The sequence below is a fragment of the Denticeps clupeoides genome, chromosome 7, assembly GCF_900700375.1.
Source record: "Denticeps clupeoides chromosome 7, fDenClu1.1, whole genome shotgun sequence".
Taxonomy (NCBI): domain Eukaryota; kingdom Metazoa; phylum Chordata; class Actinopteri; order Clupeiformes; family Denticipitidae; genus Denticeps; species Denticeps clupeoides.
This window is the reverse complement of record NC_041713.1, coordinates 5,188,023-5,206,236: the sequence shown is the minus strand read 5'-3', so window position 1 is coordinate 5,206,236 and position 18,214 is coordinate 5,188,023. Positions and strand designations below refer to the sequence as shown.

The 18,214-nt window shown below is 43.6% G+C and overlaps 3 non-coding genes across 3 annotated transcripts; all 3 read right to left on the bottom strand.

Moving 5' to 3' along the window:
- Positions 1–6,796: 6,796 nt before the first annotated feature.
- trnar-ccg (transfer RNA arginine (anticodon CCG)) lies at positions 6,797–6,869 on the bottom strand. Its single transcript has one exon. It is a non-coding gene; the product is annotated as a tRNA-Arg (tRNA).
- Positions 6,870–7,996: 1,127 nt separating this feature from the next.
- trnar-ccg (transfer RNA arginine (anticodon CCG)) lies at positions 7,997–8,069 on the bottom strand. The gene has a single exon. It is a non-coding gene; the product is annotated as a tRNA-Arg (tRNA).
- A 190-nt stretch (positions 8,070–8,259) lies between these two features.
- On the bottom strand, positions 8,260–8,332 carry trnar-ccg (transfer RNA arginine (anticodon CCG)). Its single transcript has one exon. It is a non-coding gene; the product is annotated as a tRNA-Arg (tRNA).
- Positions 8,333–18,214: the final 9,882 nt, after the last annotated feature.

The window sequence follows — 18,214 nt, the reverse complement described above, 5'->3', positions numbered from 1 at the left end:
CATGCTGTACTTTAACTGGGCACAGGAGAGTTTCTCCGCACCGAGGAGGCCGAAGCCCCTCCGTGGAAAAGCGTGGCCCCTCCACAGCTCCGTCTCTGGAAGTCTCCGTCTCCAGATCAAGATTGACTGCGGTCCTGAAGTCATTACACCTTCAAAGGTAATTAACACATGGCTTTGTTTAGCAGGCCTGAGCCCCAGATCACGCGGACGCAGATGGCCGTGGAGGGTGTGTGTGTGTGTGTGTGTGTGTTGGGGGAACGCTGAGGAAAGCAAGGTGTGCTGGGATGTACTTTCAAGTCAGCAGGGAGCGCTTGACCTTTGACCCTGCTCTGACCTCAAATGTGAGCTGTCAACGCCACTTCCTGCAGTGGCCAGTAAAAATGAACATGTGGACTTGTGTATACACACACACACACACACACACAGAATTTGATGAAGCATTATTATTTTTTCCGGTGCCAAAGAGACATCAAAGAGTTCCAATTATTTAAATATAATATATCTACAGTTTATCATCGTTAAAATTTAATTTGTGTTATTAGTATTTACACATTTCATTTGAATGGAGATCTTGCAGAGAGCTGTAAACACAGTAATTCTGGGCGCGTTTGGGGGGAAGGGGGGGGGGGGGGTGTCCTGTTACTGTTTCAGAAGGTCAAGTTCCCTAAAAAAAGTTCCCAGCAGTCAGATTCCTCTCTCCATCTTTGTTCTTCTACGTTCTCTCCCAGGGCCCGACCCATGTAGTGTAAAACTGCAATTTACTGCATAATATAATGCAGTCAAAACATGGGTGGGGCCGAAGGGTTTGAGATTTTATCCCAGTGCATGAAATAAACTTTCTGCAGGTCTAACCCCAGTTTCATAAACATATTGCATTCCTTAGAACAGGATAATGACATTTTGAGGACTGTCACAGGTGACATTAAAATATATATAAACCATCTCCGTCCGAAAGGGTTCGATTTAAGGTCTGCCAGATAGATGCAGTTCAGGTGTCTGAGACAGCTGCCAGGAACTGTCCCGCTCACGTCGTGTCAGCGCTACACAAACTATCTGAAGATGAAAAGGGCTCATTTGGTCACCAAAAGAAGGACTGCCTGACAGAAACTCCTTTTTTTTTTTTTTTAAAGCTTTGATGCAATAAGCAATCACTGTTTAGAAAGCGATCCAAGCTCAACAGGTACAGTTGTGGAGAAGGAAAAATGCAATGGCAGCAGTATCTGGTTTTCATAATCTCATATTGTGTTGAAAGCAGGGGCTTTTCATGTGGATCTGTGAAGATAACATGACCAAATATGGCTCCTCCGCAATGATGAAGAAACATTTTGCCAGAGTTTGACCGAGTCTGTGTGAAATGCTGTGTATAATTAACAAGCTTTTATGTTTCCTTTTCTGAAAGGCAAGGCAAATTTATTGCTGCACACATTTCATGCACTGGGTGAATCTAAGTGCCTTGCAAATATGTAAAATTCAATAAAGGAACCACAGAAGGAAAATGATCAAAAAAATCACAATTGCAGTAGAGCTTTGAAAACGACAGAACAGAACTGAAACGATAATAATCAGCTGTCTGTCCAAAGGCAGCAGTGCACAGAAACACTGCAGCACAGCACACTGTGACACAACGAAACGTGTCCTCTGCTTTTAACCATTACCATTAGTGAGCAGTGGGCAGCCATGACAGGAGCCCGGGGAGCAGTGTGTGGGGACGGTGCTTTGCTCAGTGGCACCTTGGGAGTTTTTTTGCCAGGTAAGTTCCTCAATAGGTTCCTCAATCTGATTTCGTACATGTATAAAGAAGCTCATTGCGGGTCCCTATCAGTGCAGCAAAGCAGCCAGATTTCCTCGGCAACACCGATCTGCTCCAACCTATGACATAAACAGGGCCTGACGCACACACATGTGAATAAGCAAGCGCAAAGTCGAAGCTGCTATTCAGTGACCTCTTCGCTTCGTGATGGAAATCGCTGTCAGAAATCAGCAGGAGGAAAGGGACCGAACAGCCAGAAGAGGCTGAAGAGGCTGAAGAAAGCTGAGGGACCAGAAGCCATGGCCTCGAGACCTGGTGGCTTTGAGGTCTTCTCTGGACCTGTCACATGCTGGGTGATGGAGACCCCTCTGCATCCCTATCAGCCTCCAGATTCCCATCTACACATCACGCTGCCAACGGTGCACAGACACACACACACCACACACACACCATGTACGGCGTTTACAATGTCAGGTTTCAAAACACACAGGCTTAAAAAGGCCTGCGGTCTGCGCTGCAGATCACCGGAATGTTCTCTCTGGTGCTTCCGAGCAGGCGTTGAAGCACCTCAGAACTTGTTTTTTTTTTTTTTGGTTTTCGGACATCCGTGCGGAAGAAGGGTGACTTTGTTTCCACCTCTCACAGCGACTGGCTGTTTTTCTTTTTCATCTCACCTCTCCCAACGTCAGACAGAAGAAGACATCTGCTGCCTCAGATAAGAGCCGCTGTTCCAACTGTTCAGATCTTTTAAAGATGAAGATGAAACTGAATGTTGTGAAACTGCAACGTTTCTGTAGATCCCTCTAGATGTACACCGAAGGGTCTGTTTATTCTTGATGGCCACGAGGAGCGATTGGAGATCAGAAAGATCCTTTCAGATTCTGATTTAATGGGGGATTTGCAAAGCGAACATTGGTGGAGCTCAGCAGTGTCAACACATCCAGCTTTATGAGGTGCGTCAGCCCTAATCCATTTAAAGGAGGGGCGTCAATCAATGAAAAAGTGTGACACATTTCACTAAGGATTAATTGTGATTAATCATGATATGATCAAATATGTTTAAATTCACTCAACTTTACTCAACGATTATCAGGTGAACAGAGGACTGGATAGATGTTCAGCCATGATTTTTTTATTAGTATTATTAAAGCAACAATATATCATATGTTATTAAGCATCAGTTTATTTTGAAGGCGTAATGACTTTTCTGCATCCTGTGACCATTATTACTTGAACCAGCAGACTGTCACACTCACAAGTAAAAGGTCATGAAGGGTTTATAGGCCAAATTTTGCATAAAGGATAAACACTGAGACTGGTGGTAAACCAATTCTTGCAGAGCTTCTTTTCATACCCCGATGCTTCTGAGAATCCTCGTACATTGAAACCCATACCTCACAACAGGTGTCCCGCATTCAATACATTTTTAAGTAGAATATGTTATTGATATTGACAAACTGTTTTGGTCATTTCTGTCCTTCAGCATGGCTTTAAGTCAAAAAAATGTTTCCCGTTTCTATTTGTCTGATGTATGCTATGAAAACCAAAATCGAGGTTGCTAAATGCAGGCTAATCCCTTTGAGGTAATATTTAGAATCACATTAGGTGATAAAATAATAAAGTTGTTGGTTTTTATGTTTGACTTCGTAAAACATAAAAACTCTGATTGTTTCATATTTTACTTTAAACCAGTTAAGATTGGTGTACGGTCTAAATAATGAAACTTGAGTTGCAATGTTATACACAAACCCTACTGATGTGATGGAATGAAAGCGATACACACACACACACACACAAACACACACACACACTGCTATGCGGTCAACACATCCCCCTGTGGTCAGTGGTGCTGAGAAACACGGCCTTACATCCTGTAGCTCCTTCCTGTCTGTCTCCACACGTTTAATCAGATAATGACGCTTAATTGATAATGCGGACCCCAGGAGCTCTGGCTTTTCGTTCTACACCATTTCCCTCTCTTTCTCTCTCTCTCTCCCTCCTTTTTTCTCGGAGTGTATGGTGTGTCTGGTTTCCCAAAAGAAGATCACTCGCACGCCACTCTGTCTCGTCGCTTTCTTCTTTTGTAAAATAAATAAAGACGTCAAACATCAAAGGCGGGCTCGGTTAATAAAAGCGGACCTCAAATATTTTCCGTGGTGTTTGACATGGTTTAGGTTTCGCTCTGCAGGCCGGAGTGGAACGATGCCTGTGCTCTGGGCACACCAAACCAGAGCCTGGCCTTTGATGTCGGAAACGCTAATTATTCAGAGGTAGCCGGTTCTTCAGTTGGGTGCGTGCACAGACGCACACACACACATACACACACTCAAACAAGCTATGTCTTACACAGTAAAGCATGTATGCAGAAATACACACAAACTGCAGATATAAACGGATGAAGGTAAACTGATTCAGAAGTAATATTTTGGATAAATGTATTAATGTATACTATCAAAAGTTTGGACGCTGCTACTCATTCATAGGTCTAGCATTTTTTACATTATAGAACAAAATTGAGTGCACAGAACTACGAAATTACACATGTGAGAGTTACAGGGACAGTTCCCCCCTGGAGCAACTTAGGGTTAAGTGTCTTGCTCAGGGACAATCACGGGGGGGGTGTTCTGAGAAGACTATAACAAAGTATTATTACAATCAAAGAAAACAAAGTGGAACATGGAAGGAAGGTAGGAGACAGGACCCATATTTAACCCATATTTAAGTATGTTGAGTGGCCGCAGAAGATAAATACATTGTTTTAGGGAGCCTTTTAGATCATTTTAGACTGAAACAATAACATATCTGGCAACTTCTTTGCACATCTTATGCATCTTATGCGGGTTTTAAATCATCCTGACTGAGGAGCAGTCAGTTATTACTATGGGCAACTTTGAAAAATGGCCCCAAGCACATTCTTGCCCGCATCAACAACTGCACTCAGTCTGTGCCGACAGTCTAAGATGCACTTGTAAGATGTTTTTTTCTGGGATAGAGTCATTAGCAAAATTACAACAGTGTGCATTATTTTAAACAAAATCTGTCAGACTTTTGTAATAGCATGCCTGGGATGCAAATCACACACACACTCGTTCACTCATGCAGAAATGATGAGATTAAAACTCATCAGGATGGGACTGTGACACCTGACGCCTCTATTAGTAACAGGCCGAAAGGAATAAATCTGAAGGAGCCACAGCACACAGATTAAGAGCAGATCCGGAGGCACATTTTCTCACAATAAAGGCCAAAACTGATCAACACAAGTAGAGACACGCAGTCCACAGATAATACCCCTCTTTTAGTGTGTGTGTGTGTGTGTGTGTGTGTGTGTGTGTGTAAAGCCACTTGGGCGTCTGGGAGCGCATCTGACAGCAGCGCCTCCTCTCTCCACCACTGTCACACCCTGTTACTCTCACACAGCTCACAGAGACAAATGAAAACGAACAGACGAAATGATGCCTCCCCTTCTACGCTGTAATTATGGCGACTTCTTTAGCCCGCCCCTCTGACAGACATCTGTTTACTTTTTTTTTTTTTCCTGAGGGTGAGATACGGGAACCGAGAGAGACAGAGGCTTCGCTTTGAGTTCCAGATGAAACAGCTTCAACCAAAGCTCGCGTGTGTTTTCCACTTGCCTTAAGACGCAACCAGAGCTTAATCCTCCCTGGCTCAGATCGAGTCTGCAGCAACCACCGCGGTTCATCAACCGCATCTTTGGAAACAACGCAGTCTGAAGTCAGAAATCTGTCAGTCTCACCTTTAACTTAATTTTTAGGAAGCTGCAAGTGAAGGGCATGGCAGAGCATAGACAAATAACAGCAACAGAATCTAAAAAAGCTAAGGAGAGCGGAAATCTTGTAAATTGTGCATTGCACACAACAGAAGGAATAGTGAGAGTAAATATTAACAGTTGATTAATATTAAAGATTGTATATGGGGTTTTGGACTGGTCAGTCCTCAGTCATTTCTCCAGAGGGCGCTGTCAGTGGAGGCAGAACTGGTTATGTACACTTCAGCTCATGTGCACTGGGGGACTTCATGTTCAATGATATATATCATGTACATTTGTTGTAAATACAAAAAGATCTAAAACGGGGATCTTATTAGCCCAACAGAAGAATGACAAACACAAATACTGAGTGAATTTTATAATATTCCTTTTGTTAGACACAAAGCTCATAAGTCTTTCCATCTTGTTAATGTTAAAGATTGTATTCGAACCCACAACCTCCACCTCAGGAGGCTGATGCTTCATCCATTGGTGAGAAAAAAACTTGACTACAAGTAACCCAATGAAAATACATAGTATTGGTTTCTGGACAAATGACTACAAAATAGCCCATATTAGATGAATTTGTGAAATTGGATACATGCATTTGTAACCAGGTGTAAAACTGGGGAATGGAATAAAAGCTCTCTCTGTACACACAAAAGCACTGTATTAAAACCCACTCCAACCTGATGTTACCTGGCAGAAAGAGGCATGGCACAATAGAGGTTAAAAGAATGAACAGTTTCTATTTTATTAACATCAGTAAATTATTATTGCAGTTATATGTGAATGTTACAGAGAAAACCATGAAAAGAAAGAGAAAATGTAGAGAAAGAGAGAGAAAAGCCATGAGAAAAATAGGTAAATAGAAAGGACTCAGGTACTGATGGGAAAATTCCCCTTAGCTCCCGATGGAAAAGAAGATGAAATTCCTTTTAAAACATTTGACAACCAGGAAGTTGTCACAGACCAATCAGAATTTGTTGTTTCTGTCATCACGCCCCCGGTGTCTCCCATCTGGAGCAGACAAACAGAGCAGGCTATCCTGAAGCAAATGGCTGACACTTCGCACCTTTTGGTCGGGGGAAGGCTGCTAAATGCTGTAATGCCATTTGACAAAGACATTGAGAACAAAGAGGTGTTGGCCTCTCCACATGACAAAAACTGCAGAAGTATCGTGGACCTGCAGAATGTCCCATCTTACACAGGTATCTTATCAATTCATATGGTACACAAATTACAGAAGGTAATTACCTAAAGAAATGTTAAAAATGTGACCCAGATGGGACTTGAACCCACAATCTCCAGCTCCGGAGGCTGATGCCTTATCCATTAGGCCACTGGGCCCATTAGGGATGTAAAACTGGACTAAAAGTGACCCCATGAAAATACGCATGATTGGTTTCTGGACAAATGACTTCGAAATAGAGCCAAATATGAATCAAAAATTTGTACATACACATTTGTAACCAAGTATCTTACAAATTCTTATGGCACACAAATTACAGAAGGTAATTACCCAAAAAACTGTTATAGATGTGACCCAGATGGGTCACGTGAACCCACAATCTCCAGCCCAAGAGGATGAGGCCTTGTCCATTAGGCCACTGGGGCCATTGTTGATGCCACTGGTGCACCTTATCTGTTACACATATTTTATGTTTAAAAACATAAAATTGTAATATTTGGTTATGTTTACAATATTTGAATATTAGTTCCACTTGAATACTTGCAATATTTGCAACATTGAGGTTTATAGCAGTTGCAAAAGCATTTCACTTGCATTTACAATGCATGACTATACTAAATATGCTGTAAATGTAAATATGGCTCATAATAGCACAACAGAATTATGATCAGCAACCAATTAAAGGAATCTGTGAAGTTGGTTATATGCATTTGTAAGTCATGTATCTGATAAATCCATGTGCCTTGCACTCAAAGGATAGAAGAACACATATAATGTTAAAGACAATGACCCAGATCTATGCAGAACCCATATATTTTTAAATAAGTGTTACAGATTGCAATGCACCTTAGACTCAAATCAACAGTATCAAGTTGCAGAGTCTGATGCTTCATCAATTGGTGAAAATAAGCTTGAAAAATACTAACCAAATGAAAATACATAGTATTGGTTTCTGGACAAATGACTACAAAATTGAGCCAAATATGGATGAAAATAGCACAAAAGACTTATGATCAGCAGCAAATTACGTTCTTTCCTAAACAATGTTAATATGCACGTTAATGGGCCCATTGGTGATGTAACTCTGAACTAAAATTGACCCCATGAAAATACGCATAATTGGTTTGTGTAAAAATTACTACAAAACAGAGCCAAATATGGATCAAAAAAGCCCATATTAAAGGAATTTGTGAAATTGGATACATGCATTAGTAACCAGGTATCTTATCAATTCTTGTGGCACACAAATTACAGAAGATAAGTACCAAAAGAAATGTTAAAGATGCGACCCAGATGGGACTTGAACCCACAATCTCCAGCTCCGGAGGCTGATGCCTTATCCATTAGGCCACTGGGCCAATTTGGAAAAATTCGACGCATAATTGGTTTCTGGACAAATGACTACAGAACGGAGCCAAATATTCATCAAAAAAGCCCATATTAAAGGAACTTGTGAAATTGGATACATGCATTTGTCACCAGGTATCTTATCGATTCTTGTGGCACACAAATTACAGAAGATAACTACCTAAAGAAATGCTAAAGATGCGACCCAGATGGGACTTGAACCCACAATCTCCAGCTCCGGAGGCTGATGCCTTATCCATTAGGCCACTGGGCCCATTTGCAAAACTGGACTAAAAGTGACCCCAAGAAAATACGCATAATTTGTTTCTGGACAAAGGACTACAAAACGGAGCCAAATATTGATCAAAAAAGCCCATATTAAAGGAATTTGTGAAATTGGATACATGCATTTGTCACCAGGTATCTTATCAATTCTTGTGGCACACAAATTACCGAAGATAACTACCTAAAGAAATGTTAAAGTTGCGAGCCAGATGGGAACCCACAATATCCAGCTCTGGAGGCTGATGCCTTATCCATTAGGCCACTGGGCCCATTGGTGATGTAAAGCTGTTCTAAAAGTGACCCCATGAAAATAAGCAGCATTGGTTTCTGGACAAATGACTACAAAACGGAGGTAATATGGATCAAAACAGACAAAATTAAAGGATTTTTTTATTTATCATATGCATTTGTCAGGTATCAATCTTATCAGGTATCTTATACATTTTTATGGCACACAAATTGAGGAAAAGCTTCTCGTGCTTCGGCACCCATGACAAATCAGTACCTCATTTTATTTCATAGCGAGTAGAATTAAAATTTTAGCAGTCTACCTTTCATATGTAACATAAATGGTTATTAGAAAACAGACATTTTCCACAAAACAATGTTAAACATACTAAGCATACTTATACAAATACAAATTTTCAATTTAATGTCAATTCCTAACATTAATAACACATTATCTGTTAATATTTCTTTATGAAACTGTGGTGTAAACTGTTCAGTTTTTTTTTTACATTTCCTTCATCCTCTAGCCCTTCTTGTCTAATACAGTTCTGTGATAATTGTTACATTAAATGCCTTTAAATAAAACACCTAATGAATCAAATAACAATGTTAACGGAAAGGACTTTTTATATTATATTTTTTATTGTTTTTATTATTTTTTATTATGCATTTTGGAAAGTACAGGGGGAGATGTTTTAGCAACTTTGTTTTTTTTATGTTTTACTAAAAACTGACCTTTTTATTGCATTTTTGTTTCCAGCCCTTGCGTGTAAACGTATGTGTGCATGATTGCTTCTGAGAGTGTTTTCATGTTTAGGGCTATTCCTCTCAGACAAATTCGCCCACGCCAGTAGTGTGTGATCCCCGAAAGACGCACTACTTGCGTGTGTTTTTTTTTTCTTGTGTGTGTGTGTGTATTAGTGTGTAGCATGTTATTTCTCACCCCTGCCCATTTCTGCTGCTGACGATTTTCCGTCTGTGGCTCTGTAGACTATCCCACCATAAAACAACACCAACATCAGAGCCACGTAGAGGGGCTTCAAAACACAGTCTCCCCTCCTTGCCGCTAGTTTGAAATGTTAACTAAAGAAAACAAGCCGTCTAATGGTTTTGTATTTATGTGTTTTCTCTTGGCTCTTTGAAGTGGAAACCCATACTGAATATTGAAGTGTGTGTGTGTGTGTCTGTGTCTTTCACCTCTTGCTCTACACACACTTCACTTTGGATGAGGCAGGTCTAATTTCAGCAAGCCAGTGAAAACCACAAGCTGCTTTCCCAGACCAGGATTAAGAGCTAAATATGTTATGGATGGAAAGTTTACATTGAAAATGTCACATGATCAAGAGAGGGGTCTTGTGTAGCAGTGAAGGCATTTATCAGATGGCCTTATCCAGAGCGACTTACAATCAGTAGTTACAGGGACAGTCCCCCCCCCTGGAGACACTCAGGGTTAAGTGTCTTGCTCAGGGACACAGTGGTAGTAAGTGGGGTTTGAACCTGGGTCTTCTGGTTCATAGGCGAGTGTGTTACCCACTAGGCTACTACCACCCTACTTGGACTTATTATCCCAAGGGGACGCTGCCGTTTCCCCAAACCTCTGATCACGCTGGCCAGTCTGAAGGGACAGTGTTAAGGTTGAACTAACCCCATAACATCTCTATCCCTGCAGATAGATAGAAGAGATAGCTACAGTAAGGTGAAAGTGAAGTGATTGTCATTGTGAAACACTGCAAAATGTGTCCTCTGCTTTCAACCATCACCCTTGGTGAGCAGTGGGCAGCCATGACAGGCACCCGGGGACCAGCTGGGGGTGTGGGGACGTCGCTTTTGCTCAGTGGCACCTCGGCAGTTCAGTAGATGAACCAGCAACCTTTAGATTACAGGGCCACTTCCTTAACCACCCCAGGTCTTGGAGATCACAGAAAGGTACGAATGAAGCCTATGCTGGAGGAGAGCAGAAAGGGGCACTTCCACTCTTGTACTCGAGAAGCAGACGCAGAAGCAGCTGGAATGGTGAAGATGTGCTGTGTCTCATACATATCATCACAGTCATTTATCACGCGTTGTAACTCACGTTACTGGGTTCAGAGGCGTGGCCTCGCACCTTCAAGGTGGTCGTTTTAGAAGGGGTGACTGAACAACTGACTGTTGGTGCAAAATCGATTTCGATCGAAGTAACGTTCAGCAGTGGGTGATGGCACCAACATTGGTACGGAAGGAGAGCGGATCGGGGTGGGCGGCATCTGAGTGAATGAAGCTCTTACAGGGCTACCGTGCAGTCAACACGTCCGTCGCGACTGACACGGAACCAGCAGGACATCTTTCTTCTTCCCCCCCTTCTTCCCCTCTTTCTTTCTGACTGATTCAAAGCGTAAGAACAAAAGCCTCCGCGAGCAACATGATTGAGGGCAAGGGAGAGAATGGGGAGTGAAAGGGAACGAGAAAAAAAAAGCGAAAGACAGGGAGATCAAATGGTTTGTGCTGCTTGGCCGCGTCTTTGAAGTGTCTCCTCTCTGTTTGTTTTGCAGCGGTTTGTGTTTTATTAGACTCTTCCACTGCGAGGGTTCTGCCGTTCCTCAGACCACCTTTTTCCTTTCGACGCAGACGTGCAGTCTGACAGATAGTCTTGCTCCATACGTTACGCCCAAGTTCTGCCACAACAGTCACATTCCCGCTCGGGCTCAGACAGAAAGTGACCAAAGTCACGCAGACAGGGTGTCGCTCCAGACCCAAGCATCCAGGTCATCCAGGCAGGTGGACGTGTGCATGTCACCTCGGGTCCCGGGAATATTTGCAGCGTCCGAAGGTGGTGCTGTGTTTTCCCGACTCTACTGAACTACCACGATACTAACAGCACTGTACAGCAAAGAACGTTTGCTCCATGTCTGAGGTGTGTGTGTGTGTGTGTGTGTGTGTGTGTGTGTGAAGCGTGGCAAGACTCATTCAGACTAACTTCAACCACAACGGAGTCAACAATATTTAAAAAGGAAGGACAAGCTCCAAAAAAAAAAAAAAAAATTGGGTGAAGGACGCGTCTTACTGTAAGTGTTGTTTTAAAAGGGCGGGGCCGTCCTCCGTTCTCTAATTACTCCTTTGAAATCTGGTTACTCTGGAATTAAAAAAAGACGCGTGCCGCTCTGGTGCGGGGATATTTTTATGTGCATCTCTGGCCTCTGGAGGATGAAAGTTGGAGGATGAAAGCGGGGACGGAGACTCTGAGGGGAAAACAGACAGAAGTCGGGCCCTTTTTCCGCCTTGCATGCCGACCGGTCCACACACACAATATTGCTCCTGTCGCTGGGCCACTTCTATTTATACACCTTCTCTCTGTACACTCAAACACAGAGTCCCTGCTCTGTAGTGTCTTCTGGCCTTTTTTAATGCATGTAGAGCAACGTGCAGCAGAGATGTTCACCTGTTCACCAAAATCAGGACGCAGGGTACACGAGAGCTGCCAGAAATGTATTTTAATAAAAATGGTTGTCTTCTGGCTGTCGGAAATGAAAGAGTTGGGCTGCTAGGAGTCCTTTTGTGTTTTTTGTATTGTTCTTTCATGCTTGATGTTACAGTAGTACGGGTGGCAGTAGCCTAGTGGGTAACACACTCGCCTATGAACCAGAAGACCCGGGTTCGAATCCCACTTACTACCATTGTGTCCCTGAGCAAGACACTTAACCCTAAGTTGCTCCAGGGGGACTGTCCCTGTAACTACTGATTGTAAGTCGCTCTGGATAAGGGCGTCTGATAAATGCTGTAAATGATAAATGCTGTAAATGTAGTAAAAAAAACGGCCTTTTCAGAATTGAACGGATTTTCAGTCTCGTATTGGAGATTGTACAAGGAGACTTAAGGCTGATTGAGTAGGAACAGCCTAGTGTTCCTTATATATAAGGCTAAATACAATAGAAAATGACACATTTACCTACAAATGTAAGCAGACAAAATGAGTAATATTAAACCATTGTCCATATTTCCTGCTTTCACCTCCCCAAACCGCTTTTTCTGGACTCAGATTTTATGCATCAAAGTCTTGTCTGATCTCACCCCAGCTGGTCAACAGGCTGGTAGTAGCCTAGCGGGTAACACACTTGCCTGGTTAGAACCAGAAGACCCAGGTTCAAACCACACTTGATACCATTTACATTTACAGTATTTATCAGACGCCCTTATCCAGAGCGACTTACAATCAGTATTTACAGGGACAGTCCCCCTGGAGCAACTTAAGGTTAAGTGTCTTGCTCAGGGACACAATGGTAGTAAGTGGGATTTGAACCCGGGTCTTCTGGTTCACAGGCGAGTGTCTTACCCACTAGGCTACTACCACCTACATACCATTGTGTCCCTGAGCAAGACACTTAACCCTGAGTGTCACCACGGGGGACTGTCCCTGTACCTACTGACTGTAAGTCGCTCTGGATAGGGACGTAAATGTTTCAATCCTGAACTGCTACGGTTACACTGAGGTCCCCTTAATCAAGGTACTGTCCCCACACACTGTTCCCTGCTCACCAATCTGATGAGTTAAATGCAGAGGACACGTTTCGTGCACCGTGTCCTGTATCACAATGTCGATCACTTCACTTTTCAGGTCTCTTCCACAGATATGGCTTCTTCGGGTCATCAGCTGGACGACCCCACAGTCACTCTGTTCCAGGTACTGTGCCAACGCGCTCCTACCGGCCCCGGTGGAAGTTTTTTTACGGCAGTCTGCGACTGAAGCGCCGCAATCACACTTCAAACATCCGCTTGTGTGTAGCGAGTCCAGCGGCCCGTCTCAAACAAAAATTGTGGCGTGACGTCAGTCCGTGACAGATGAATCGATTCAGTAATGATGATGGTATGAGACAGAAGGATAACAGCAACAGGAGGAGCCGGCCGCTTCAGCGCCAATCTCAGCCAAAGGGTCTATTTTTCCTCTTTTTCCTGCCAGACATGATGTCTTCTCAGTGAAGTATAGTCAGCAGCCATCTTCAAAGGCACTTAAGAAGTATAATTAATAACAGAAATGGGTAATTTGAAAGTACAGTAGGGACTGCAGCACTGTCTTTGACTCCGGAGAGGCCCTGCGGGGCTCCGGGGCTCCTCTAATTAGTCTGGATCAGAGGGAGCGCGGAGCAGGTCCCCCTCCGATGCCACCCAGTTCCGCCCAACAAACACACAAACAACAATACACGGAAAGCCGGAGCAAATGCCGCGTGACAATTTACCTCCTCGTAGACCCTCAGCAGACACCACGTCTGCCCTGTCACCACAGAGCCTTCGACTGTCAGATCACAACGGAGCCCGAAAATCACCCCCTGCCACGCAAAGGCCGACCGAGGGCCCGATGACAAGCGTGTCTGGGACTGTCCCTGCACTAGTGGCCTCCCACCCATGTAAACAGGACTATAACCATCTGCAGACAAACCAAAGAATGACACCAGGCCGGTTCATGCAAAAACGTACGAATATACACATTTCAGGAAATATAGATGATGATACAATTGCGCTCTGACAATTCACTAATGCACAGTAAGTGGCAGGTCACAGGCTCCTCCCACAATGCAGTCGTACATTAGCGGGAGGGAGGTGGCGGGGGGAAATGAGGCAGCAGTACGTGCCACTGTAATTCCTGCTGCCCTGTACTAACGTTGGCGCCTTTCTTTGGCTCTCTTCTGGTGGCACCGCAGTGATCAGACTGGCGTCTCCCGCGGCATTATGGGTGGTCCTCTCAGAGATGCCTGTCGGAATGTCGCTAGTAACTGTGCGTGTGTGTGAGCGGGACCTCCTTGTCTAACTGGGTGCTGATTGGCCATGTGATCCTCACAAAACAGGCTTTGCTGAATTCTTTGCATGGTATCTTCTTCCCAGCTGACATGTGACACACTAATAAGTGTCATATGGTTTAATTATCTTTAAAACAGTTGTGTAACATTGAAAAATATATAGATTTTATTATTTGTTTTATTAAATATAATTTTAAAGAGAAAAAAAAGATTTTGAACTTGTTTCTTCACAAAAAGAATGTCTGGCATCCAATTTTAACCATTTTAACTGTCCATATGATATGAAATCATATGGACTTTAATTGTCATTGATCCTAATGTAAAATCCAAAACATTAGAGAGCATCCAAATGATTTATTTGAATATATAAAGAGAACATTATATCAACATATAACAAACACAATATCAACCATGCCATATTCTGTGGTATTTTAAAGCATAAGGTGGCGATGAAAATACGATCCCTGGACTGAGGGATGCTCGACGGGGGGACGAGAGAACCAGCTCTCATTCCTTCTGTCATCTACTCCTGTCTCTCCACCCCCTCCTACCCTCTGTTTTAGGATTCAAGTGGTTATGTGGCCGTTTGATGTGGGCTGCCCCTAATCTCCCAGCATGCACTGTAAGCATGCACTACATCCATCTCTGTGCAGCCTTTCCTGTTATGAAGACCTGATTATACAGAGGAGACTGGGAAGCGTAGGGAGATCCCATAAATGACGGGGTACGCTGTGTGAATTTTTTAAGTTCGTTGGGAAATCAAATCTAAATTGATTATGGCATTGCTTCAACATCTCACTTAAAAAAAAGAGGATTAGGTCTTAAACTATCCTGACTTTTAAGGTGACTAATGATAAAATGTCATATTTTCTTTTATTCAAACCATGCATTTATGTTGACCGGCCCGAGAAAGCCGAATGAATTACCATTAAAACAAACCAAAAAAAAAAACCTCCAGACTGTAGGATTGGGAACAATCCCAGCAGTGATCATGCAGGGCACGCTGTCAGTAGATCAGAGGGGACGTTTAATGTGACGGACTCTCTGTGATCTCAGCTCAGCAGAAGCAAGTTCATTAGCGCCAAGCCTTTCACCACGGACAATGCAACAGAACAATCTACTTCCTGTCAGTGTGGTGAGAGGTGCTCTGCCATGTCCCGACTGCCCTTTATGATCTAATAATCTCACTATAAAGCATGTAATCTTATGCTAATAAGGCCTGTCTCCAGTTTTTCGTCGGGTAATGGGGAGAGATGCAGTTGTCAGATGCCTTTGCTCTCTAATTACGATCGGTGAAAGGCATTGCACCAGTATCATTCCTTCTTTCTTCCTTTCTTTTTTCCTGCTTCGTTCTGTTGTGAACATCTCTGTCTGCGGTTTGTTTGTCAGTGTTGTGTTTTTATGAAGCGCTGCATTTCTGCATTGCGTCCCTTTGATCTTGTTTCTATGGCGGCAGGGGACAAAAGAGCTCCATTAGCTGGACTTAAGGGCAAGGGGTGGAGAGGAAGAGAGAAAGGAGAAAAGACACAGGGGACAGGAATAAAAAGGAGGAGAGGAATAAAGAATCAAAACGGCCGCGCCGCGGCGGGGCGGGGCCGTGGGTGCGGGAGCATGCGAAGCTCACGGCTGGGCCCAGAGCTGACACGGGGTCACGCCCGCTCTCTCTCTCTCTCTCTCCCCCCTTTGTCTCGCCGTGTGTGTTTGTCCGCTTGTGCTGAATGGCCGCAGCTAGCACGCCGCAGCTCACACAGCAGCGGAGATGAAAGGGGGACAGCTGATTAGCGGCGTGCTGATGGACGGGCGCCCCTCCTCGCTCCTCCCTGTTCCACAGTCGTCCTCAATCATCCTCATCAGGAGCGATTAACACTCACGGGCGTTTCTTCTGTACGCCTGTACAGTCTGTAAAGCTCTATGCATCGGACGATTTGCGCACAGGCCCCGCGCCTCGCTCTTGTGTGCGGCGTTAAGAGGAGTGCGCTCCTGTACGTGGAAAAGCAGCGAGGATGAAAGGCCGGCTGTGTGGCCGACCGGGTCTCACAACCATTAGCATTTCAAAGTGTCCGCTCACTGCCACATCCCCCTGACCTCTCACTGTGTTTTTCATAGGAAGTACACACACATTCCACTTCTGTGCTGAGGGAGTGGTTATAATAAAGTACGTTTACACTCATTTATACATTTGTACACAGCCGGGGTTTTTTGTGTTGCACCTGCTGATGGTTCAGTTGAAGTTTGTGTCATTTAATCGTTTTTTTTTACGACAGTATTATTTAATGAATTACATTACTTTAAAACTTGATAGGTTGCTGTATTAGTGCAGCACAAGTAACTACTGCAACTTGAAAGTCGGTGTACAGAGCCTGTACAAATTTGAAAAATGATATACTGATTACACATTTACGGGTATTCAAGCGGTTTAAAAGACGTGTGCTGGGGGTGTGTCCACTGGAAGCCACGCCCTTTTCCCAAGTGTAAATTAGAACAAGAGGACAATGGCAATTAACCGCATCCCTCTCAATCTACAGAGGAATGCTGACTAATTTATTAGTAATATGTACTACTAACTAGCATTTATATTAAAAAATGGTTATTTAGCACCATATTTGACTTTGCAGGTACTTTACTGCTAACTTTGTACATCACCTGTTAGCCTGCTAGCGAGTTAACTGTCTAAATTGGAAACAACATGAAATAAACCGAGTGCTAAATTGTTGGGGGATCACCGCATGCTGGTTAATTTGTGTAATATGATATTGCCTCCATGTCATCGGTGGGGGAAAGAGGGGTACTGTGGTTTGGAGGAAGACAGATAAGACAGAGAACAGCCAGAGTTCACCAGGAAATAATTTATTCTTCGTCTGTCCTCAAGAGTGGGAAAGCAACGGGAGATCTGGCATCACATGACCTGCTCCCTATCGTTCCTATATAACTCAACTGGCCATCTCCACATCCATGCGAGTAGTTTATTCAGCTGCTGCACACGGAGGCACGGGCCGAGGTCAACTCTTCGAAACCGTACACACAAGAAATTCCTAACCTGGCACTAATCCTCCCGTCACCTTCCCATCATGAAGTGGTGCCACATATAATATGATGCGACAATATTGCGGTCATCATTGTTGCATTTTGAAATATCTTGATGATGTTCTGTCTCTCACTGTTCAAATAAACCTGAAATTATAAACTGAACCATAGACTCTGTTGGTGGCAAAAGCATCAGGGGTGCCAATCTTTTCCCGGACTGTAGGTCTTCTTAATTAACAGAAACGAACAAAATGTTGTATTCGCTATGTAACTGATAATTTAACACATACAAACATTGTCTACTGCCCTTCCAGCCTCTTTTTTTCCTCATGTGTAATAAGTTCAGAGACCGAGGATATGATATTTGAACGGACTTTTTAAAAAAAAAGGAGGAGCCAGTAGCATTGATTGACACCTCGCCTACACTCGAACCGCCAAGGTGCCACTGAGGCCTGTCATGGCTGCCCACTGTTCACTAAGGGTGTTGGGTTTGCTGTGCTGCCTGTGCTTCGCAATGACAATCGCTTCACTTTACTGGGGCAGTGGTGGCCTAGTGGGAAAAGAAAACAGACCCGTAATTGGAAGGTTGCCGGTTCGAATCCCAAACTGCCAAGGTGCCACTAAGCAAAGCACCGTCTCCATGCGCCTTTGATGGTTGCCCGCATTTCGCTGTGTGCACCGCGTGTTGTCCTGTAGTGTTTCATAATGACAATCACTTCAATTTCGATATTGCCATGGCGTTGTTGGCCATGAGCCTGTTTTATTTATCTGGAGGGAAAGTGAGAATCTGTGGCAGGGTGGTAGTAGCCTAGTGGTTTACACACTCGCCTATGAACCAGAAGACCCAGGTTCAA